The sequence below is a fragment of the Loxodonta africana genome, chromosome 12 (genome assembly GCF_030014295.1).
Source record: "Loxodonta africana isolate mLoxAfr1 chromosome 12, mLoxAfr1.hap2, whole genome shotgun sequence".
In the NCBI taxonomy this organism is placed as follows: domain Eukaryota; kingdom Metazoa; phylum Chordata; class Mammalia; order Proboscidea; family Elephantidae; genus Loxodonta; species Loxodonta africana.
In genome coordinates this window covers 21,573,156-21,598,623 of record NC_087353.1, presented here as the reverse complement: position 1 = coordinate 21,598,623, position 25,468 = coordinate 21,573,156, and positions in this window count along the sequence as shown.

The following is a 25,468-nucleotide window of genomic DNA, read 5'->3' as shown; positions in this document are numbered from 1 at the left end:
GAAGGTGCATCTGCTGTTTCTTTGCTTTGATGGGTCATGAAGTGAAAAAAGCCCCTCTGGAGATCCAAATCCTGCTTCACCACACACTAGCTGTGTAGGCCCAGCTGAATCAGGGAGACTCTGTGTACCCCAGGATAGGACAACAAGACTCCAGGGGCAGCCCCAAGAAGGAGCCCCATCCTCCTCCTGCCTTGGAAATTCTTCACAAACATTCTCTTCTTATGCCATCCTGGAAATGCCACCTCCTGTAATCAAATTGACAACAGCAATTTCATAAGTTAGATGAGAAGCTTAGGGGGCAGGGAGCTTATGTGAATGATGGTGAAATCATTTAGAAAAGGATAGCAAAAATGGCTGCACAATCTGAAGAATGTAAACAGTATAGAACTGATGTCTTTGAATTATGGTGTTGGCGAAGAGTATTGAATATACCCTGACTGCCGGAAGAACGAACCGATCTGTCTTGGAAGAAGTACAACCAGAATGCTCTTTAGATGTGAGAATGGTTAAGACTTCGTCTCATGTACTTTGGACGTGTTATCAGGACCAGTTCCTGGAGAAGAACATCATGCTTAGCAAAGTGGAGGGTCACCGAAAAAGAAGACCCTCAACAAGATGGATTGACACAGTGGCTACAAAAATGGGCTCAAGCATACCAACGATTGTGAGGATGGCGCAGGACCGGGCAGTGTTTTGTTCTGTTGTACATATGGTCGCTATGAGTCGGAACTGACTCAATGTTGCCTAACAACAACCACAATGTGTAGATATTGTTGAATTGGTGTATGCTTTGCTGGGTATATTTTTACCACAGAAAATATAAAAAAAAAAAGCTCCCTCTGTGTCCTCTGTCCTATGACCAGTGCCTCACTCAGGGAAGTCCCAGAATTTCCCTTTCTGCTCAGGGGGGCCTCCTTGGTTGGCCTTATCTAGGTCATCCCAGGCAGTGTCTCTCAAGGTGAGTTGCTTTAACTATCAGCTCTGAGGAAACGAGGCGCCTTTAAAAAAGGCCTGAGGGGGAAAAAAAGTTCTGTGGGAAATTCTGGGCTAAACAAAGTTAAAAACAATTCTTTACTTCTCAGAGCCTTTAATAAGCTAACCCGCAAGCATTTCCGAGAGAGAGGAAATAAGCCCCATTTTCTTAATTTATTTTACCACTGACCTCTTTTCCTCAAAAATTACTGTTCCATGAAGGGTACTTTGGGAAATGGGGATCTTCAGTACTCCTCTGTGATACCCCAGGGATGACACAGAATGAGGGGCCAGGCAGGGTCCATACACAGCCTAAGTGCCTCTCCAGGGAGGGTTCTCCCTCCTGAAGAGATCCTTACTCATGCTCAGTAAATGAGTGAACGAGCCCCTTGGCTGGTAGAGGTGTCATTCTACTGACAGACGACTGACCTTTGCCTTCAGGAACCGTACCCATCCATTTGCCTCGAGTCAGTTCTGACTCATAGCAACCCTATAGCACAGAGTAGAACTGCCCCATAGGGTTTCCAAGGCTGTAATCTTTACGGGACCAGACTGCCACGTCTTTCTCCCTTGGAGTGGCTGATGGGTTTGAACTGCAAACCTTACTACTAGCAACCGAGCTCTTAACCACTGTGCCATCAGGGCCCCTTTCTTCAGGACCAGGTCAGGGCTTATCCCCAAAGGGAGGTACCTCTCTAGCCTCATCTCTACCCCTCCCCTATAGACCACACCCTCCCCCCGGCACCTTACACGGGGCTCTATTACTATCCTCACAACCCAGGTCTCCACCCAGAATGGTCCCTGTTGCAGTGGGACAGTGAAGAGAAGGTGGGCTTCAGTGTCATCAGATCTGGTTTAGTCTGGCCTCCTGACTTTGACTTTGGGAAAGTTGATTTACCTCTTCAAATGTCTGCCTTCTCACCTGTAAGTAATGCTTCTTTGCAAGATTGTTGTGAAAACAAAATAATGTATAAAATGTACCAGATATCTGTTGTTGCTGCTAGTTGCCGTCAAGTCAGCTCCGGCTTATGGCAACCTTATGTACAACAGAAAAAACATTGCCTGGTCTTGCACCATCTTCATGATCATTAGCATGTTTGAGCCCATTATTACAGTTTTGAGTCCATTAAGTCCATTAAGGGTTTCCCTCATTTTCATTTGAGCATGTGTTTCAAATGGACACATCAGTCTTAGAACAAATGCAACTAGAATGCGCTTTAGAAGAAAGGATGGCAAGATATTAACTCCCTTACTTTGGACACGTCATCAGGAAAAAACCAGTTGCTAGAAAAGGGCATCATGTTTGGTAGAGGGTGAGACATCAAATAGTTGTAAATGAAATAGTGTTACTATTACAGCATTGGTTTAGGGGTATGCCTTGCCAGCTGGACTACGAGCTCCTTAAGGGCAAGGGCAATGTGTGTTCTCTGTGTCCCAGCCCCCAGCACAGAGCTAGATCACGGAATTGAATGTTTGCTGACTGAACCAGCGGTAGATTCCCCTCGAGGCCCAGCAGGATGCCGGCTGTGTTGTCAGCCCTTCTTCATTCTGTTTCACAGCCTTCCCCAAACGACTCACCTGCACTCGCAGCATTACCCACTCTGACAACACTCTTCTGTGCTCCTGAGCCATCATCTGGATCTTGCCCCCACCACCACCTTGAGCCTGCCTGCTGAGGAGTACACAGTGATTCTTGTGGAAATTAGCGTGCAGGTGTTTTCCCCTTATGCATTCCACTTAAACATTCATACCCACATGGACACCCAATAGCAGGGCAGGTAGCATTTCCTATCTCAGAAAGTCTTTGTCATTTGCTTAAGAAAGTTGAAAACTATGGAACCAGATCCCACTATAAGGGAGTTAGGTGGTTTGCGAAGCTGCACTGCCTACTTCAGGCCATGGAGGAAGAAGTTCTCTCCCTCTTCTTGCATGTTGCAATTTTTTTCATTTTTCGCATTTATTTATACTAGATGTCCTAATGCTGCTGATAAAAGGCAGATAGAAAAACACTCATACATTAAGCATGTATTGAGTACCTACTATTCACCAAGTTCTGTGGAAGTAATAGGTACAAATATAAAAAATAAAAACTTCCTACACTTAAGGAATATATTAATTAAGGTACAGGCTAAAAGGACATAACAAAAATGCCCTTAAATACAATGGCTCAAACCATACAGGAGTTTGCTTCTTTCTTTTGTAACAGTCCAGAAAGAATTCTACTCCACAAGGTATTTCAGGAAACCAGGTGCCTTTTTCTTCTTTTTTTCTTACCGAGGTATAAATTACATACAATACAAAAATCTTAAGAGTAAATCTCAATTAATTTTTACATATGTATACCTGTGCAAGCACCACCAGATAGAAGCACAAAACATTTCCAGCATCCATGTCCCTCCTGTCTTACTGGTCTGTCATACCCTAGGGTGTTATCTTTTTACCATGATCGAAGGGGAAGGCAAGAAATTTCCTAACTGAAATTTGCACAGATTACTTTTGATCACATTCCATTGGCTAACTCTGAATCCAGAATAGTTATACAGCCGTGTGAGCTGCAAAGGTGGCTAGGGAAAATTGCCTCTAGTTGGGCTGCCAGATGGGCCCAACAAAAACTCATGAGGTTCTAAGAGGAAGGGAGAATGGATACCAGGGGTGTCAAGCAAACAGTGTGAGTAGCCAGACAGCACATATATATCTAGCCCTATGGAACCTGTTTATTGAGGAAAACTCATAGAGTAGCAGCAGGTAGGCAGTCTTCTGTGGTTCATTGCACTCAGACATCTGGCAGGACCAGGTATCAGAATCAAAAGCAGTATGACATGCAAGTCTTTGGCTCCAACTCTGCCCTGCCATCTCAGCATTCATGGTTAGGAGAGCACTGGTCCTTCTCTAGCATTATCAAGGGCTAGGGTTGGAGCCCTGCCATTATAGCTTTTATGACATGGGCACCTCAGCAATCTCACAGAATGGATTGCTCAAGCACTTAATTTAGCTCGTGTCCATAAAGCTTTGCAAGAGACCAATCTACAGAGGACCGGTCTTGGACAAATTCACCCATACCTCTAAAGGGGACAATTAGCAGTGATTGCCATAATGAGCTCACACTCTAGTAGGAAAACTAGCCAGCTAAAGTAAATTCAATGTGATAAAGCTCTGATATGTTCAGAAGTGGTGCTTCTCATGGGAGGACATCAGTGCAGATAGAAAGCCCTTGAGTTTAATCATAAGGAAAGTAGGAACTCTTCAGTGCACAAGGGCACGGGTGCAGGGGGAATATCATAGGCAAAGGCATGAGGGTGTGAAGCACTAGGTGCAATAAGTCCCTAAATGAATAAACAAAAAAAGATATATATATATATATATACATGGAGGGGAAGAAATGCATTTATAAACCTATGGTTTATAATAATAAGCTGGCGATAAGGTAAGAACTGGCTCTAAGCTTCCTGAAAGTCAAGGCATAAAGGAAATCCATCAGGTTGTATAATTCTCATTGTCTGATAAAAGTAGGCACCCACGTTTGTCAAGAGTGATAACTTCCAAAAGTGCTTTTGGGCATGTATTTGGTTTTATAGTTAAATGGAACTCAAAATTATAAGTAAAATAGGTAGAATATGTCTACTATAACATCCTAAAAATTCTTGGAACCTATGTAATGTTAGAGGTAACAATAAATAACATAAATTCTAAACTGAATCTGGCATAGAACCATATTGCTGTAAGAGTTAGACACCTCACCACACCTTATGACTGCTAACATATGTGTTACTTAGGATTTAGGCCAAACTGCTGTGTCAGAGACCCCAAAATTTGGTGACTTAAAATAGAAAAGTGGTTTTCTTTCACCTAACAGTCTAAATATCAGCAGTGCCCCAAGGCGGGTGTTGCTGCTCTATGAAGTCATTAAGGGACCCAGGCTCTTTCAGTCTTGTTATTCTGCCTTCCCCTAGGCTCTCATGACTGTCCACATGGTTAACATGAATCAGGATCCATGCCTCACACCATACATGAAAACCAATTCAAAATGGATTAAGAACCTTATGTGAAAACTAAAACCATAAAATTCTTAGAAGAAAATATAAGGATGTAAATGAGGGATCTAGTTTTTAAAATGGATTATCAGGTATGACAACAAAAGCTTGAGGAGCAAAAGACAAAACAGATAACCAGAACCTCATAAAAATTGAATATTTTTGTTCATCAAATGTCTTTATCAACAAATTAAAAAGATAACCATCTTAGTCACCTACCACTGCTATAACAGAAACAACACAACTAGATGGCTTTAACAAAGAAAAATTTGTTCTCTCACAATTTAGGAGGCCAGGAGTCTGAATTCAGGGTGCCAGCTCCAGGAGAAGGCTCTCTGTCAGCTCTGCGGGAAGATCCTTGTCATCAGTCTTCCCCTGGTAGAGGAGCTTCTGAGAATAGGGACCCTGGGTCCAAAGAACATGCTATTCTCCTAGCTCTTGTTTCTTGGTGATATGAGGTACCCCTGTCTCTCTGCTTGCTTTTCTTTTTTATATTTCAAAAGAGATTGATTTAAGACACAACCTAATCTTGTAGACTGAGTCCTGCCTCATTAACATAACTGCCGCTAATCCCACCTCATTAACATCGTAGAGGTAGGATTTACAACGCATAGGAAAATCACATCAGATGACAAAATGGTGGACAATCCCACAATACCGGCAATCATGGCCTAATCAAGTTGACACACATTTCGAGAGGACACAATTCAATCCATAACAATAACTGACAGATTGGGAGAATTAGATCCTGATAAGGATCTAATATCCACAATATATATTTAAAAACTTCTCAACTTAATAAAGAGACAAACAACCCAATTAAAAAAAAAAAAAAAGGGCAAAGGACTTGAACATTTTACCGAAGAGGATCTTTGAATGGCCAATAAGCACATGAAAAGATGCTCGATGTCTCTAGCCATTAGAGAGATACAAAACCACAATGACAGCTAACAGACACATGAGGAAATACTCCAGATCTTTAGCCATTACCAAAAAAAAAAACCAAACCCAGTGCCATCGAGTCGATTCCGACTCATAGCAACCCTATAGGGCAGGGTAGAACTGCCCCATAGAGTTTCCAAGGAGCACCTGGCAGAGCAAAACTACACTGATATACCATCTCTCCCTGACAATACTGGCACTAATCCAAAAAATACAAAATAACAAACGTTGGAGAGGCTGTGGGGAGATTGGAACACTTATACACTGCTGGTGGGAATGTAAAATAGTACAACCACTTTGGAAAACGATATGGCACTTCTTTCAAAAGCTGGAAATAGAAATACCACACAATCTAGCAATCCCACTCCTAGAAATATACCCTAGAGAAATAAGAGCCATCAACTGAATAATGCTCATTACAGCATTATTCACAATAGCAAAAAGATGGAAACAACCTTAAATGCCCATCAACAGATGAATGGATAAACAAATTATGGTACATACACACAGTGGAATACTAATCAATGATAAAGAACAATGATGAATCCGAGAAACATCTCACAACATGGATGAATCTAGAGGGCATTATGCTGAATGAAATAAGTCAGTCACAAAAGGACAAATACTGTATGAGACCACTATTATAAGAACTCAAGAAAAGGTTTACACACAGAAAAAAGCATTATTTGATGCTTACGAGTGGGGGGCGGGCAGGGAATCACTAACTAGATAGTAGACAAGTACCAATTTCAGTGAAGGGAAGGACAGCATACAATATAGGGGAAGTAAGCACAACTGGACCAAAGCAAAATCATAGAAGTTTCCTAGACACATCTAAACACTTTGAGAGACTGAGTAGCTGGGGCTGGGACCTGGGAACCATAGTCTTGGGGGATATCTAGATCGAATGGCATAACGTAGTTCATAAAGAAAATGTTCTACATCCCTCTTTAGTGAGTAGCATCTGAGGTCTTAAAAAGCTTGCAAGTGGCCATCTAAGATATGTCTACTGGTCCCGTTCCATCTGGAGCAAACGAGAATGATGAAAATCAAAGACATAAGTAAAATATTAGCCCAAAGGTCTAAGGGACCCCACAAACCAGACATTCCACCAGCTTGAGGCCAGAAGAGCTAGATGGTGTCCAGCTATCACCAACGACCACTGTGACAGGGATCACAACAGACAGTCCCAGACAGAGTGGGAGAAAAATGTAAAACAGAACTCAAATTCACAAAAAAAGACCAGACTTACTGGTCTGACAGAGACTGGCAGAATCCTCAAAACTGTGGTCCATGGACACTCTACTAACCCAGAACCGTAACCATTCCCAAAACCTACTTTTCAGACAAAGATTAGACAGGCCTATAAATCAAAAAATAACACACGTGACAAATGTGCTTCTTAGTTCAATCAAATATATGAGACCAAATAGGCAACTGCTGTCCAAAAGCAAGATGAGAAGGCAGGAAGGGACAGGAACTGGATGAATGGACACAGAGAACTGAAGGTGAAAGGGGGGGCATGCTGTCACATCGTGGGGATTTTAACCAATGTCACAAAACAATTTGTGTATAAATTTTTGAAAGAGAAATTAACTTGAGCTGTAAACTTTCTCCTAAAGCACAATTAGAATGACAATGACTTAAAAAAAAATGGAAAACAGGTGTTGGTGAAGTTATGGAGAAACTAGAACCCTCATTCATTGCTGGCAGGCATGTAAAATGGTACTGCCACTGTGAAAAACAGTTTTATAGTTCCTAAAAAAGCTGAACATGGATCAGATGATGCAGCAATCACAATCCTAGGTACATACCCAGAAAAAGTGAAAGCAGGTACACAAACAGAAACTGTATCAATGTTCGTGACAGCACTTTCCACAGTAGCCAAAAAATGAAAACAACCAAAATGTCCATCAACAGATGAATGGATAAATAAAATGTGGTATATACATACAATGGAATATTACTCAGCCATAAAGAGAAGTCAAGTCCTATTGCATGCCACACATAGATGAACCTTGAAAACATTATGCTGAGCAAAGTAAGTCCGTCACAAAAGGATAAATAGTGTATGATCTCACTTATATGAAATAAGCAAACATATTGAAACCAGGGGTGGGAGGGAGGGGAAAAGAAGACGTTTTTGCTTAGAGGACATAGAGTTTATGTTAATGATGGTGGAGTAATTTCAAAAAGGATAACGATAATGGTTGCATAGCTTGAAGAATGTAATTAATGTCACTGAATTATATATGTGGAAATTGTTCAAATGGTGAATGTTTTGTTACATATATTTTCATCAAAATAAAAATAATTAAAAATAAAACTCAGTAAGAAAAGAAAAGGTGTGGCATTTGAGCCAGGACCCACTTCCTCCCTCTCAATTTAGCGTGACTGAAACTTCACTCCAGAGAGGAGCAGCTGAGAACACAGTGCTTTCAAACCCTGGACATTGGCGCCAAAATATCTTGAAGAACAAAGTTGGAGGACTCTAACATTCCTATGCCAAAGCTTACTACAAAGCAATGGTAATCAAGACCCTGTGGTGCTGCCATAAGGATAGGCGTCTAGATCAATGCAATTGAATTGTAAGTCTAGAAATATACCCATGTATTTACAATCAAGTGATTTTTGACAGTGGCGCTAAGACAATTCAGTGGAGAAAGAATAGTTTTTTTAGCAAACACAGTCCGCCCTCCGTATCAGCGGGTGCTGCAACCACAGATTCAACCAACCATGGATGGAAAATATTTGGAAAAAAAAAAAAACATAAAGTTTCAGAAAAGCAAAACTTTTTTTGAAACTCTCAGAGCCCTGCACTGAATGCATGTGACTGAGGTGATGGGTAGGATCTCCTGCAGCAGCCTCCTGCCACCTCACAGGTTCTCAGTGTTTTTCCAGCTCCCCTGGTTTGAGCATTGTTTGCTGGGTATCTTGTTCGTTGGCTTCTTATATTGTGTACACCTTTCATCTTTGTGGAAAAATGGCCCCTAAAAAGTACTGAAGTGGTCAAAACAAACCCTCAAAGGCTAAGAGGGAGCGTAAAGTGCTGTGCTATCTCTCCATGGGGTTAGTAAGGGAGGGCTGGCTACCTCTGTAAAGTGCAACGGCCTTCAGAACTTCGAGATTATATGAGAGTCAGCATTGGCGGATGCCCAGGTAGCATCAGCGTTCCCAGAAGAGCTCAAGAAACTCATAAGTTACCTTCCAGAGCAAGTCTTCAGTTGTGATGAATCAAATCTTACATAGCATGTACATGGTATTAGGTATTATAAGTAGTTTAGAGGTGATTTACAGTATACAGGAGGAGGTGCATAGGTTTTATGCAAATACTACACCATTTTATATAAGGGACTTGAGCATCCTTGGATTTTGGTATCCACAGGGGGTCCTGGAACCCATCCCCCATGGAAACTGAAGGACAACTGTAATGCTGGGACAACTGGATAGCTACATGCAAAAGAATGACCTTGGACCTCTACATCATACTAGACACAAAAATTAACTCACAGTGGACCAGAGACCTAAATGTTAGAGCGAAAACTAAAGAATTCATAGAAGAAAACATAGGACTAAATTTCTTTGACAGTAGATTCTTAAACATAACACCAAAAGCACAAAGCAGCAAAGAAAAACAGACAAATTGGACTTCACCAAAATTAAAAACTTTTGTGCTTCAAAGGAAACCATTCAGAAAGTGAAAAGACAGTCCACAGAAGGGGAGAACATACTTACAAATTATATATCAGGTAAGGAAGTTGTATCTAGAATATAAAAAGAACTCTTACACCTCAACAATAAAAGGATAAATGACCCTATTAAAAAATGGGTAAAGGATCTGAATAGACATTTCTCTGAAGAAAATGTGCAAATGGCATATAAAAAGATGCTTGACATCATTAGTTATCAGGGAAATACAAATCAATACCATAATGAGATACCACTTTACACCCAGTGGGATGGCTGCAATCAGAAAGACAGACAATAACAAGAGTTGGCATAAAGTTATAATATGACCCAACATTTTCACCCCCAAGCAAATACTGGAGAAACAAAAACATATATATGTCCACACAAAAATGTGTAACATAAATGTTCATAGCAGCATTAATCATATGTTTATCACAATAAAATATTATTCAGTCAAAAAAGGAAATGAATTACTGATACGACCTACAACATAGATGAACCTTGGAAACATTAATGTTAAGTGAAAGAAGTCGCAAGAGACCACATGTTTATATGATTCCGTTTATGTGAACAATCTTGAAAAGGAACACTATAGAATGCTGATGGCACAGTGGTTAAGAATTACAGCTGCCAACCAAAAGGCAGTTCAAATCCACCAGCTGCTCCTTGGAAACCCTATAGGGCAGTTCTACTCTGTCCCATAGGGTCACTATCAGTCAGAATCAACTCCACAGCAAAAAGTTCAGTTTTTTTGGCTTATAGAGACAGAAAGTAGACTAGTGATTGCTAGGGCTGGGGGTGGGGGTGGGGGAATTAGAAGTTGACCTCTAAGGGGTTTGGGGTTTATTTTGGGCATGATGAAAATGTCTTAAAATTGATGGTAGTGATGGTTTCACAACTCTGTGAATATACTAAAAAACATGAATTGTATACTCTAAATGGGTGAACTCTGTGATATGAGAATTTTTTTTTAAACTCAATGAAGCTTTTATTTTCTAAAATAATTTCAGTAAGATCTAGCATATTTCAAGGCCCCATACACTTCAAACCCTATGCGGCAGTTCTGCTTCGTCCCATAGGGTCACTGTGAGCTGCAATCGACTCAACGGCAATGGGTTTAACACTTCAAATAGCAGCAGTAGTCATCCTGGGTGAATGTGCCTTTGCAGGCCCCACAAACTCTATAAACACTGTTGCTGCAAATGCCAGAAGTCAAGGACACAACCATAGAACAGCCAGACAAGACTCCCCTTGGCCAGGGTTTCCAGCATGAGAAGCATTTGCAGCCTGCATGCAGGGAGGCCCAGGGGAGCAGGACAGCTCTGCCATGGTTGCCTTTGAGCCCACCCGGATGTCTCAGGAAGCAAGGCACTTAGACCCCTGTGTCTTCCACAGTCACCTCAGGGAATCACGGAGGCAGGCCTGGTTTAGAATGGGTTGAAAATAGGTGGTTGCTGTCATTTTCTGACCGTGGATAACAAGGCACGGTCTATGTTCTCAGGATTATTTCTAGAAGAGTTCTGGATCCAAAAGATGATGGTTGAGTACTAGCAAAACCAGTTGCCAACAAGTCAACTCCAACATGGTGACCCCATGTGCGTTAGAGTTGAACTGTGCTCCGTAGGATTTTCAATGGCTGACTTTTTAGAAGTAGATCACCAGGATTTTTTTCAAGGTGCCTCTGGATGAGCTCAAACCTCCAACCTTTCAGTTAACGACCAAGCGCTTTAACCGTTCGCACCACCCAGGGACTTATGGTTAACTTGTTAGTTGCTATCTAGCCAGCTCAGATTCATGGTGACCTTATATATACCAGAACTAAACATCACCAGTCCTGCACCACCTTCTTGATCATTGCTATGTTTGATCATTGGTATGTTTGAGTCTGCGGTTGAGTAGCTGTCATTTACTAAGCCATCCTGTCTGTGCCAGGCACATTCTTTATTTCATTTAATACTTAACCACAACCCTGTGAGAAAATATCAATAACCCCTTTTTATAGATAATGGGTGGAGAGCAGGTGCTAGGAATGGGATTTGGGGATTAATTGTCTCTATTTTTAGGGGAGCCTCAGATCCAGGAAACCCATCCCTGCTGCCTTCGCAATCCCTGTGCCTTTGGGCTTGGATTTACCATGTGGCACAGTGGTTAAGAGCTACGGCAAGCTAAAGCTGCTAACCAATAGGCTGGCAGCTCGAATCCACAGTCGCTCCTTGGAAACCCTATGGGGTAGTTCTACTCTGTCTTATAGGATCTCTCTGAGTCAGAATCAGCTCAACAGCAATGGTTTAGGGATGGTTTCAGAGGATGGAATTGCCATGAAGGACCCAGCTGTTATTAGACTGTTCAGAGTCCTGACTCAGGGGACCTCCATTATCAGAACCAGCCCACCTAAAACTTAGCCTCACCCAGCACCTCCTTACTGCTCCACCTCTCAGAATTTGTTGCCTCCACCCCAAATGGAGCACACCCTTTTTCTAGAGACTGGCAAACTAGCCTATAAGAAGTCTGACAAATATTTCATTGTAACTTTTGTTTATGAGCCCATCTCGCCTATTAGACTGTGAGCTCCTAGAGCACAGGGACTATGCATGCCTAGCTTTCTCTGTGTCCCAGGGCTAGTCCAGAGCCTGAGACAAGAGATGAGAAGGAAGGGAGGAAGCGAAGGAGGAAGGGAGGGAGGAAGAAAGAAGAAGAGAGGGAGGGAAAAAGGGACTGTGAGTAGAAGCAAGGGAGGAAGGAAAGATAAGAGGAAGAAAAAGAAGAAAGATGGAGGGAAGGGAAGAAGAAACAAAGGGAGACAGAAAGCAGGGAGGCAAGCTTTAGGTGAAAGTTTACAGAGCAAATTAGTTTCTCATTCGAAAATTTACACATAAATTGTTTGCTGACATCGGTTGCAGTTCCTGCGATAAGTCGACACCCTTCCCTCCCACACCCAATTCCCCATACCCATCCATCCATTTTTCCTGTCCCTTCATGATTTCTCATCATTGGTTTTGGGCAGGTGTTGCCCTTTTGGTCTCGTAAACATGATTGAACTAGGAAGCACATTCCTCACGTGTGTTATTGCTTGTTTTATAGACGAGTCTAATCTTTAGCGGAAAGGTGAACTTCGGGAGTGCCTTCAGTTCTGAGTTAAAAGGATGCCCGGGGACCATAGTCTCAGGGGTTCTTCTAGTCTCTCTCAGACCAGTAAGCCTGTTTTGTGTATGTGTGTGTGTGAATTTGAATTTTGCTCTATATTTTTCTCTAGCTCTGTCTGGGACCCTCTAATTGTGATCCCTGTCAGAGCAGTTGGTGGAGGTAGCTGGGCACCATCTAGTTCTTATGGGCTTAGGCTGGTGGAGGCTGTGGTACTTGTGGTCCATTAGTCCTGTGGACTAATATTTCCCTTGTCTTTGGTTTTCTTCATTCTCCTTTGCGCCAGATGGGATGGGACGAGTAGATGTATCTTAGATGGCCACTCTCAAGCTTTTAAGACCCCAGATGCTACTCACCAAAGTTGGATGTAGAACATTTTCTTTATGAGCTTTGTTATGCCAATTGACCTAGATGCCCCCCAAGACTATGGTCCCCAGGCCCCAGCCTCAGCCACTCAGTCCCTCAAAATGTTTGGATATGCCAGGCTTTCTTCCATGGTGTCGCTGGGTGGGTTTGAACTGTCAACTTTTTGGTTAGCAGCCAGTATCAAACTGCTTGCGCCACTTTCCTTGACTAATCTCAATCCATAGCTCCTTCCTGAGCTCACTTTGTTTATAACCCACTTCAGCACACAATCTCTCTGTCCTCCCTGCTTGCCTGCCTTTTACAGCCCCTGTTGCACCCCTAGGAGTCCCTGGGTGGCACAAATGGTTAAGTGCTCGACTACTAGCTGAAAGGTTGGCGGTTCGAACCCACCCCGAGGAGTCTTGGAAGATAAGCCTGGTGATTCGCTTCCAAAGGTCACAGCTTTGAAAACCCCACGGAGCAGTTCTGTTCTGCACACAAAGAGTCGTCATGGATCAGAATCGACTCGATGGCAACTAAAAACAACCACACCATATCCTTATGTGGAGCAAAGAGTTTGCACCCACTACTAACCTAAAGGAGCCCAGCTGCATGGTGGTTAAGAGCTTAGCTGCTAACCAGAAGGTTGGCAGTTCAAATCCAGCAGCCACTCCTTGGAAACCCTATGGGGGCAGTTCTACTCTGTCCTATAGGGTCACTATAAGTTGGAATCGACTCAAAGGCAACGGGTTTGGTTTTTGTTTTTGTTTTCTTTCTTTTTTTTTTTTTTTTGGCTTACTAGCCTAAAGGTTGGCAGTTCAAACCCACCTAGCAGCGCTACAGAAGAAAGGTCTGGTGATCTGCTTTCATAAAGATCATAGCCAAGAAAACTCTAGGGAGCATTTCTACTCTATAACACACGAGGTAGCCATGAGTTGGAATCTACTCCACAGCAACAGGTTTTTTGTTTTGTTTTTTATTGCACCCCATCCCTACACCTAACCTCATCACTCAGCCAGGCGCCTCTGTAATGACCAAGAAGGCTGGACGAAGTCCGAAGGACCCTGCAGATGGAAAGAAAGGGCTGAGGCAGCAGTAGCACCCCCAACCCCAGGCTCTCTCTGAGGGACTCGGCTTTCCAGCTGGGTTCACAGCTCCTGGGCCCTGGATGTGCTCTGGAATTTCTCCAGTGGCTGCCTCAGCAGCCTCGGGCCTGGGCCGCACTTAACCTGGAATAGCACAATGAAGAAAGACCCTGTGTTGTTGCAGGCAACAAGATAATGTGTGGGGGACCCAGGACAGGCTCTAAGGGGCTTTCCGCTTCTGAGGTCTCCAGCGCTCTCTCTCTGCTGCTCCCACCCCCGCAGTGGGTACCTCCCAATGTACACATTTGGCATAACTGGGAAAACTTTTGCTTGGCTCTGAAGGAGCAAGGCCTCTGTCTTGCAGCTGGCCATGATTCTTCTGATTACTTACTGCAAAGAGGCTGTATCAGTCTTCTCGGGCTGCTGTAACAAATGACCCAAAACTATGTAGCTTAAAACAACAGAAATTTATTCTCTTGCAGTTCTGGAGGCCAGAAGTCCAAAATCAAGGTGTTGGCAGAGCCATGCTCCCTCCCAAGACTCTAGGGGAGATTCCATTCCTTGTCTCTCCCAGTTTTTAGGAGCTTCAGGCAGTCCTGTCTTTGTGGCCATATCACTCCAATCTCTGTCTCCGTGGTTACATTGCCTCCTCCTCTTCTCTGTCTTAGTCTCAAAACCCCCTCTCTCTTGTAAGAAATGTGATTGCATTTAAGCCCCATCTGGATAATCCAAGCTAAGCCCCTTTCCTCGAGATCCTTAACTTAGGCACATATTACACTATGTAAGGTAATATTCACTCTTTTGCCATACAAAGTAAGGTACACCTATTTCAGGAATTTGAAATGGTTAGCTTTGGGGGGTGCTGATTGCATTAGCCATTGCTCAGCCATTCCTTCAGCCTCAGTTTCCCTTCATTAAAATGGGCCAGAGAGGAAGTGAAGGGTAGGGTCCTTTGAGGTCAGACCTCTTTGAGTCTGTCCTGGGGGATGCAGAAACAGGACTCCCATATTTTCCCCCACCCAATTCCGCTTGTGCTTCTCACCTGCCCCATTTATGAATCAGCATGTATTCACTGACTAATTCCCCTGCACTGACATGTTTCTTTTACAATTGAGTGATTAAACACATAAAAAATTCTTTTACAATTGAGCAATTAAACACATAGAATCCTAATATTTCTCATTAGAAAAGGGGATCAGAGGGGCAGGAAAGGGGAGGAGAAGCAGTCTTCATTGAGCATTCACTGTGGGCCAGCTGGTGGGCTCAGCTCTGTCCATGCACTTTCTCATGAGACCCTCCAACAACCTAATAGCACAGGGACCATTGTCCTCAGGTGACAGGTGAGGAAACTGAGGCTCAAAGAGGCCAAGCGATCATGTCAAGATCACACAACTTGTAAGCGGCATAGGTAAGATTAGATCCCAAATCTGCCTTTCTGCCAAATCTGGTGATGTTTATACCCAAGCAGACTATCTCACATCACCTAACCAAACCCACGCATTTTGCAGACTACAAAACTCTTAACACCGCCAATCCAATAACCAAACCAGTTGCCTTCGAGTCAATTCCAACTCATGGAATGACATGTGTTGCAGAGTAGAACTGCTCCTCTAAAAAAAAAAAAAACCAAACCCGCTGCTGCTGAGTTGATTCTGACTCATAGAGATGCTATAAGACAGAGTAGAACTGTCCCATAGGGTTTCCATGGGGTGCCTGGTGGATTCAAACTGTCCACCTTTTGGTTAGCAGCCATAGCTCTTAACCACTATACCACCAGGGTTTCCCAGGCACCTCTTTGGTTAGTAGTTGAGCACTTAACCGTTTACACCACCCATGGGCTCCTTGAAAGGGATAGAAATTGGTCCTATTTCACACAGCAAGTCCCTGGCAAAGATGGGACCAGAAGATATGTCTCCCAATTGCCACTCCAAAGCACTCTCAACTAATATGCATGGATAGTATCAACACAATGAACCTCTTAATTCCTGTGACCTTGTTTTTTTTTTATAAACAGCCTTCTGTTCTCCACTGTGAGCAGGATCACGGCTTAAGGAAAGACTCTCTGACTCATGGAGATTCGAAGAGGCTGCCTGGAAGATACCAAAACAGGAGATGATCCAGAAGGAGTGCATAGCTGAAAGCTGAGCTGGCACCTGATGAGGCGCCAGGGGCTTAGGGCAGGAATTCTGGCACCCTCCCATCCCAGGGTACCTCTCCCCACAAGGGGTAAACCAGGAAGGCCTGAGGGTGCCCCCTGCGCTACCAGGGAACCCTTCCATGCAGCAGCAGTGGTAGCCAAAGAGCCCCAAGTCATGTAAGCATGAACCTAGGACCATACACATGAACCCCAAGCCTATTGGGGAGGGCACGACGGCCCTACATCCCATGACCCTCAGGCCCCAGGAGCCATGTGGTATGTAATGGCCTGAGCGAGGGCCTGGAGACCCCCAGACATGGCCTTGAATCCTGACTCAGCCACTACTAACTATGAGCTGTTGGGCCTATTCCCTTCTGTAAAATGGGGATAAAAGGGCTCACTGCAATCTGAGAGGCTAGAGATCCAAGTCCACCCAGAGGCCCCTGGGAAGAAAGGCCTGGTGGTCTGCTCCTGAAAAATCGGCCATTAAAAACCCTATGGAGCACAGTTCTACTCTCATGCACATGGGGTCTCCGTGAGTCAGAATTGACTCCACAGCAATTGGCTTTTCACTGATTTTTGGTTTGGGTAAGAACTAAATGAGACCATGTATTGAAGCCCTGCACAGAGTGCCATCCAGGGGCAGAACAGACAAGCAGTAAAGGTCAGTGTCACCTCTTCCCCTCTAGGCCAGGCCATGGCTGGCAGAGGGAGAGGTAGGTCCCTGCCTGCCTCTTCCAGAGCCTCCCAGTGCACAGCAGGCCCAGCACCCAAAGGCTGGTCCCTTGGCTGGTCCCAGACTGTCCCTACAGGCTGGCAGGGCCAGCAGTGGGAAGGCGGGCAGGGAGCTAATATTTACTGAGCACCCCCTAGCAGGTACCCCTTCTGCCCAGCCACTCATACGGCCACCCCATTTCTTCAGCTTTCAGTTTCCCTAAGGGGCCATTCCCCCTCATCAAGGCACTGCAGAAGGTACGAGAAACAGCTCTCTCTGCCTCGATGCGTGGGCATGGGAAGACCACCTCCCCTCTCTGTTTAAAATAGACGGTGGCTGAGGGCACCTAAAGTCCTAACATTCTCTGATTCTGCATTTTTTCCAAAACACGCTCCTGCTCATAATTCTTCATAATAACCTGTTTAATGTCGCCCTTCTTCCCAGACTCTCTACGTACCAAAAAGGCAGGGATTGCACCTATCTTTTCCACTGTTATATCCCCAGTGCCTGGCACACGGTGGGTGCTCAATAAATATTTGTTGACTGACATCCTCCCGACTCAGCCCTCAGCTAGAGCCATAGCATAAGGAGATGTATTACCTACTGTCCGCCAAGACCTGAATTAAGTATTTCCCTAGATGATATCTTATTTAATCTTAATAACCTGGGAAGTTAAGTATTACCCTCATTGCATAAATCAGGAAACATCAGTGGCTCATAGACGTTAAGCAGTTTGACCAAGGTCACACCAGTAGGACACAGTGGAGTCAGAATTTGAACTTGGTTCTGCTTAACTGCAAAGCCCAGGCTCTTCCCACTCTGCCAGCTCTCTTGGGATTCCTCCATTGTCTCAGAGATGCCCTTGCTGCTCCTCCCCGGAGCTCTCCTTTCTTTTTCTACATTGTCTTCTCTCTTTTCTCCTGGGCCACATTACTGTTCGGTGGGTAAAACTAAAGCATTTGCCAAAATATTTATTGAAAACTATCGCCCTGAAATAATCTTTAAAACTTAAACCAAAAATATCCCCTGAAGTCTTCTTAAAACCAAACAATAGTTTAGCATAACTGGTAAAAAAATGTCTGCCTTGAGCATTGTGTTCTTTTAAGATCTATCTATATGGGATCAAATTGACAACATCAACCCAAAAGGTTAGATGTGAAACCAAGGGGAGAGTGAGTTTATGTGAATGGGAAACAAATTAGAAAAGGATGGTGAGAATAGTTGATAACTCGAAGAATGTAATCAATGTTATTGAAATGTACATGTAGAAACGGTTGAATCGGTGTATGATTTGCAGTGTATATTCTCAACAACAACAAAATAAAATTTAAAAAATGTTTATTGGGCATCTGAAATAGGTCAGATCCTCTACTAGACACTGGTGGTAAGGCAGAGAACATCCCAGCCCTTATGAAGCTGGTGACTGTTTTTTAGGAACCCAGGAATAAAATTGATGTGGTAAGCATCATATATGGTAGTTGTACTCTGTTCAGCAGCAAACTGAACACCATAGGACCAGAAAACCAAGGTCATCTGTTTTGTGTGAGATAGGCATTATTATTATTTCTAGTAGTATTTTGTTGTTGTTTGTGTCATCATCAGGTAGAGTATAAAACCAGCCTGACAAAATTCAATTTGATAATAATTTAAGTAGCTGTCAGTAGAAGAATCCAGCTCTCAATATCTGAGTAAAGAAAAGCAGCTGAATTTATTTTTTGCTTAAAAAGTAAGGGGGTGCTGTTCTGGTAAAGCATGGTCTCTCTGAGCAAAGCAGAGAGCTGGTCTTATGCAGGGATTTGGGAACATGGGGTTCAGAGACCCACACAGACTTAGAGGTGGGAATGTTTAGTGGTTGATGAACCTTAGCTTTGGAAACCTGGTTCCAAGAGTGAGGTCGTTGGTGATTGGCTGACTTTAAGAAGGAGCACTGTCAGTTACTGGCTGACTTTCAGAAGCATGGGTATTGGTACAAAATTATCATTCATCATTTTGAACCTATGTAAACTGTTTCTGGCTATCTTGGTTATCTAGTGCTGCTATAACAGAAATACCACAAGTGGATGGCTTTAAAAAGAGAAATTTATTCTCTCACAGTCTAAAAGGATAGAAGTCCAAATTCAGGGTGCCAGCTCCAGGGGAAGGCTCTCTCTCTCTGTCAGCTCTAGGGAAGGTTCTTTTCATCAATCTTCCCCTGGTCTAGGAGCTTCACAGCGAAGGGACCCTGGGTCCAAAGGATGCACTGGTCCTGGCACTTCTTTCTTGGGGATATGAGGTCCCTATGTCTCTTTGCTTGCTTCTCTCTTTTATATCTCAAAAGAGATTGACTTAAGACACAACCTAATCTTGTAAATTGAGTCCTGCCTCATTAACATAACTGCCACTAATCCCCCTTCATTAACATCCTCTCTCTCTATGGTTGCCGTTGAGTTCATTCTGACTTATAGAGACCCCATAAGACAGAGTAGAACTGCTCCATAGGGATTCCAAAGAACAGCTAGTAGATTTGAACTTCTGACCTTTTGGTTGGCAGCTGTAACTCTTAACCACTGTGCCACCAGGGCTTCCATTAACATCACACATTCCATTACAGCACACATAGAAAAATCATATCAGATGACAAAACGGTGGACAATCAAAATCCAGGGAATCATGGACTAACCAAGTTGATACACATTTTGGGGAGACAAAATTCAATCCATAACACTGGTAGTTACTTGTTACTATGGCCAAATGACAATTGTTCCTTTCCTAAGAAGGTGGGAACTTTTAGTTTTCATAGCTAATGAATTTTGAGTTATTTCAGTGACCTATTTCTAGGTCCCTTGTTCAAAGAAGCATGATTGAGTCATATTAGGTGTTAACACAAACCATTTCTGCGGATTTCTTTTTTAAAACATTGAAGGGCTGACTTTGCCAAGAGATTTTTCGTAGTTTATTTTTCTCTTCCTTATTCCAGGTAATTCCAGTTTGAGGTTAGATTCGGTATTCTCCCACCACCCACTCACCCACACCTTTGAATCTACCACTTACCATCTGTGATGGTAAAGATTGTGTGTCAATTGGCTGGACCATGATTCTCAGGGTTTATATGTGATTGACCCCATAATGGGACCTGCTGTGAGTAGGCAATCAGTTGACAGGGAGTTTCCTTGGACATGTAGCCTGCATCTGAATATAAGTGGATGCTCTGGCTTTTGTCCTCTCTGGATCTTGCAGCTGCCTCCTGTTCATCTGACCCCTGGTTCTTGGAACTTGAGCTAGCAACTTACCTGCCAATCTTGGGATTCGTTGATCTTCCACAGCCTGTGAGCAAGAGCCCTGCTCTCTGACCTGCAGATCTTGGGTTCACCAGCCCCTGCAGCTACGTGAATCAGGGGAAACCTCTATCCTGATCCATGGACTTGGGATGTTCCAGCCTCTACAATTGCATAAGCTGTTTCGTTGATATAAATCTCTCTATACATATATTTATAAAAAAAAAATTTTTTTTTTATACATATATTTATACACTTTACCGGTTTTTGCTTCTCTAGCCTAAGACATCATCTGTGGAAATTTTAGTCAGTGACTTATCCTCTGGACCTCAGCCTCCTCATGGGTGTAAGGGGAGAGCACTACCTATCTCAGAGGAGTATTGTGAGCAGTGATTGTTATAATAGATGGAAAGCCTTTAGCAGACAGCCTGCACAGAGTAAGCACCCAGTAAATGGTAATCCCCTTCCCCTACTTTCTAAGGAGACACTCAGTTCCAATCCCGAATTTCAAGCCCTTCACCAGACAGTGCCACTCCTCAAGCATGAAACATCAGATGGAACTCATTATCTGCCACTTGAAATCCTGCTTGGAAAGAGTGATGAATAAAATCACCACGAAGCAAGGGAGAGCTGTGCTTGGAATATATGTACCTGGGCACAAGACACATTTTTAACACTTATGAAAAAAATGTACAAGTAAATGAGTATTTCTAAAATGCCTGAGATCCAGTGAGGATTATAAATTATTCAGTAAAATGGTACTGAACAATTGAACGGCCATTTGGAGGGAAAAAATATAGATCTTTATTTTACACTTTCACCAAAACAAACTACGATGGTAGAACAAGTTAAGCATCAAAAATAAAACTATAAAAGTAAAAACACTAGAATAAAGTATGGGAGAAGTTTAAAGGGCTGATTTCCTTACAAATGACCTCAGACAGATAAATGAGTAGAAAAATGGGCAAAGGACATTGTGGCAGACACAATGCTACGTGTTTATCAAATCTGTTTTCTCTTTTTACTAGGCACACACACACACACATAGACTAGATTGGCTAGCTCTCTTGCATTTAAATGGTTCTAGCCAACAAAATGCCTGTCACCACTAGGCCAAGTTCGTTAAAGTGGTATGCCTTCACCATCCTCTTCCTCATCCCTTGTCTTCTGGACAGATGCAGATTATCCAGTAGAGGATCCCAAGGGCTTAAGGGATGGCAGAGCCGCAAGATGGAAGGAGCCTGGGTCCCTGAATCATCAGGTAGAAGGCTATGCCCTAACTGACTAGGACTTTAACATGAGATCATTTTAACAGTTAATCTACCCTAAACGAGTAAATGTAAACACAATCATACTCTTCACAGAAAATGACTACAAATGGCTTTAAAATATGCAAAAGATGCTCACTGTCATGCATAATCAAAGTATACAAATGAAAATTGTGAGATACCATTTTTAACTATAAGGCTGGCAAAGAAAAGAAAGTCGTAGAGCATAGAGTACTAGCAAAGCTGTAAATTTAAGGATTATTTCAATGATTCCAAATTCCAACTAATTCCAAAAAGAACAGAGATAAATGGGGGTGGGGGATTATCAAAGCAAAAAAATAAGAAAATACCCTAAAACCGAAGGACAGGAGTTTATAGAACTAAAAGACCATTGAATGTTAAAAAAGAACCACATCAAAATACCTCATTATAAAATTTTAAAAGACTGGAGACACAAAATACCAATTGAGATGCTTCAACAAACAGATGCAATGCTGGAGGCGCTCACTGGTTGACGTCAAGAAATTTGGAAGACACCCGCCTGGCCAACTGACTGGAAGAGATCCATATTTATGCCTAGTCCAAAGAAAGGTGATCAAATGGAATGAGGGAAAAAAATCAAACAATATCTATAATATCACATAGTAGCAAAATTTTGTTGTAGATAGTTAAAAAATGACTGCAGCTGTACATTGACAGGAAGCTGCCAGAGTTCAAGATGGAATCAGAAGAGGTCAGGAACAATGGATATCATTGCTGATGTCAGATAGGTCTTGGCCCAAAGAAGAGAATACTAGAAAAACGTTTACCTGTGTTTTATAGACTATACAAAGGCACTTAACTGTGTAGGTTACAATAAATTATGATTAACATTACAAAGAATGAGAATTCCAGAACACTTAATTGTGCTTATGAGAAATCTGTACATGGATCAGGACAGTCCTTGAAACAGAGCATGGAGATCTACACGGTTCAAAATTGAAAAAGATGTGTGGCAGGGTTGTATCCCTTCACCTCGCTTATTCAATCTGTATGATGAACAAATAATCCAAGAAGCTGGAATAGATGAAGAATAAGGCATCAGGGTTGGAGGAAGACTAATTAACAATCTGCAATATGCAGATGACACAACATTGGTTGCTAAAAAATGAAGACAACTTAAAGCACTTGCTGATAAAGATAAAAGACCAGTCTTCAGTATAAATTACACCTGAACGTAAAGAAAATGAAAATCCTCACAGCTGGACCAATAAACAACATCATAATAAATGAAGAAAAAATTGAAGTTGCCAAGGACTTCATTCTACCTGGAAGAACCATCAATGTTCATGTAGCAAATTTGCTGCAAAAGACGTCTTCAAAGTTCTAAAAAGCAAACATGTCACTTTGTGGAGTAAAGTGTGGCTGACCCAAACCACAGTCTTTTCAATAGCCTCAAATACATGAGAAAGCTGGACAATGAAAACAGAAGACAGAAGAAGAATTGATGCATTTGAATTGTGGTTGCTGGCAAAAAATACTGAATATACAGTGGACCGCCAGAAGAACAAACAAATCAGTTTTGGAAGAAACACAATCGAAATGCTCCTTAGAAGCCAGAATGGCAAGACTTCATCTTTCTTACTTTGGACACTTCATCAGCAAAGACCAATCCTACATGTGCAAACTAAAACATAAAATTCTTAGAAGAAAATGCAGGGACAACACTGTCAGGCCTAGTTTTTAACAATGGATTATCTAATGTAATAACAAAATAACAAAAGCACAAACAGCAAAAGACAAAACAGATAAATGGGATCTCATAAAAATGAAAACCTTTTGTTCATCAAAACACTTTACCAAAAAAATGAAAAGATGAGCTATACACTGGGAGAATATCTTTGGAAACAATATATCCAATAAGAATCTAGTAACCACAACATATATAAAACTTCAACAACTTAAAAACAAAGACAACATAATCATAAAATGGGCAAAAGATTTGAATAGGCATTTCACCAAAGAGGACATTCAAATGGTCACTAAACACATGAAAAGATGCTCTGCATCATTAGCCATCAGGGAGATGCAAATCAAAACCACAATGAGATACCATTTCACTCCCACTAAGAGCCCTGGGGAAGCAGTGGTTAAGAGCTGGTTGCTACCTGAAAGATCAGCAATTCGAATCCAACAGCTGCTCCTTGGAAACCCTATGGGGCAGTTCACTCTGTTCTGTAGGGTCACTATGAGTTGGAATAGACTTAAGGGCAACAGATTTGATCGGGGGTGGGGGGGGAGGTTTAGGATGGCTAAGATAAAAAATAAATAAGTAAATAACAAATGTTGGCAAGAATGTGGGAATATAAAATGGTGGAAAACAGTGTGGGGGTTCCTCAAAAAACTAAAAACAGAACTACCATATGACCCAGCAATTCCACTCCTAGGTATATACCAAAAAGACTTGAAAGTGGAAACTCAAAACAGAAACTTGTACACCAATGTTCATTGCAGCACTATTCACAATTACCAAAAGGTGAAAACAACCTAAAGGCCCATCAACAGATGAATGGATAAACAAAATGTGGTATACGCATACAGTGGAATACTACTCAGCCAGTAGGAGAAATAAAGTCTTGATACATGCTGCAATATGGATGGAGTTTGAAGATGTCATGCTGAGTGAAATAAGTTAATCACAAAAGGACAAATATTGTATGACCTCACTTATAAAAAAAGACAAGAAAAGGCAAATGTATAGAGACCAAAGTTTATTAGTGGATACGAGGGACAGGAGGGAGGGGGAAAAGGGGGGAGGTGAGTGATGATGGAAAAATCACGTTGATTAAGGGTAAGGTTGCAAAGCTGATTACTGCAATTGCTGTCGAGCAATTGTACACCTGTAAAAAGTTGAATTAACAAAAGTTGTGAGATAGATATACTTTCAACAACACAAAAAGAAAAAAAAAGGAGTAGCTGCTGAAGCTGCTTATATACAACCAAAAACCTCATGGGATTTGGTTCCTTGGTTTGGAGGTTCAGGGTCATGGTTTCATGGGATATCCCAATTAATTGGCCTAATAACATGTTTAGTGCTTCTGTTCTACCTCCTACTTTTTTTCGTAGTGCCTGAGGTCTTAAAAGCTTGCAAGCTGCAGCAACAAAGGAAGAAGGAGAGCCAGGAATAGGAGAAGAGTACAGAATATGTGGCTAATTGTCTCCATGAACAACTGCCTGCTTGACCATGAGACCAGAAGAACTGAATTGTGCCCATTTTGATCAAAGAGTCTATAGAAGAATCCTAATCAAAAAGGGTTAAAATATAGAACAAAACTTCAAATTCTCATGGACTCCAGACTTTTTGGAGCCACGGAGACTGGATGAGCCCCTGAAACTATTGCCCTGAGATAATCTTTAAAGCTTAAACCAAAAATATCCCCTAAAGTCTTCTTAAAATCAAACAACAGTTTAGCTTACCTAGAATGGCTGCTTTGAGCATTGTGCTCTTTCAAGATCCATCTACATGGAATCAAATTGACAACAGAAACTCAAAAGATTAGATAGGAAAATTAGGGGGCAGTGAGTATATGTTAATGGGGGAAGAACAACTCAGAAAAGGAGGGTAAAAGTGGTTGCACAATTCAAAAAATACAACCAATGTCACTACATTGTACATGTAAAGACCAATCCCTAGGAAAGATAAAGATAGAGAAGAGGGTCAGTGAAACGAAGAGAAGCTCTCAATGAAATGTACTGACACAACTACCTCAAAAATAGGCTCTAACATACAAAAGATCATGGAGATGCCAACAGACTGGGCAAGGTTTCATTCTCTTATACATAAGGTCACCATGATTCTGAAGCACCTCAATGACAACTAACAACTGGAGCTCCCAGAGAGAAACAACA